Source organism: Microtus ochrogaster, chromosome 10, assembly GCF_000317375.1.
Source record: "Microtus ochrogaster isolate Prairie Vole_2 chromosome 10, MicOch1.0, whole genome shotgun sequence".
Classification (NCBI taxonomy): Eukaryota; Metazoa; Chordata; class Mammalia; order Rodentia; family Cricetidae; genus Microtus; species Microtus ochrogaster.
In genome coordinates this window covers 85,211,059-85,211,865 of record NC_022016.1, presented here as the reverse complement: position 1 = coordinate 85,211,865, position 807 = coordinate 85,211,059, and positions in this window count along the sequence as shown.

Sequence of the window (807 nt, the reverse complement as noted above, 5' to 3'; positions counted from 1 at the left end):
CAAGAGGATACCAAGTTCAAGGTCATCCTTAGACAAAGTTGAAGCCAGGCTGGAATACACAGACCTATATTAAAAAAATTAAATAAATAAATAAAATTTGATGCCAAAAAAATCCTGGCATGGTTACACATGTCTATAATCTCAGCACTCTGAAAGCTAAGGCAGGAGCATTTGCAAGTTCAAGGTTCCTGGAATGTGCAGTCAGCTTGGGAACTTAGAAAGATCCCCGTCTATAAACAGATAATAATAAAAAATGATAAAATAATAAGATCAACTTATTTAAAAAATTTTTATTACATTTATTGTGTGTATGTGCATGTACACATGTGCAGAAGCACGCGTGTGGAGGGGTCAGAGGACACTAGCAGGAGTCCCGGGGATCCAATCAAGTGCTCAGGCTTGCCAGCAATCGCCCTTACCCACTGAGCCATCTTGCCAGTCCATCATGAACTTATTAAAAAGAGAGCACCTGGAGAGACGTCTTAGTGGGCAAAGTGCTTGCTACTCAAGCATGAGGATCAGAATTCAGATCTCTCGTATCCAAGGAAACGCCGGGCAGGCAGGTACAGCAGCCTGTCCTTAATCCCTGCACTCCACAGGCAGACTCGGGGGATCCCTGAAGCAAGCTAGAGTAGCCAAATCTGCAAGCTCTGGCTTTAGATGAGAGCCCCTGCCTTAATATATTAGATGGAGAGTGAGCAAGAACACCCCAAATCAACCTCTGGCCTCCACACACAGAAACACACATACAGCCGGGCGGTGGTGGCGCACGCCTTTAATCCCAGCACTCGGGAGGCAGAGGCAGGC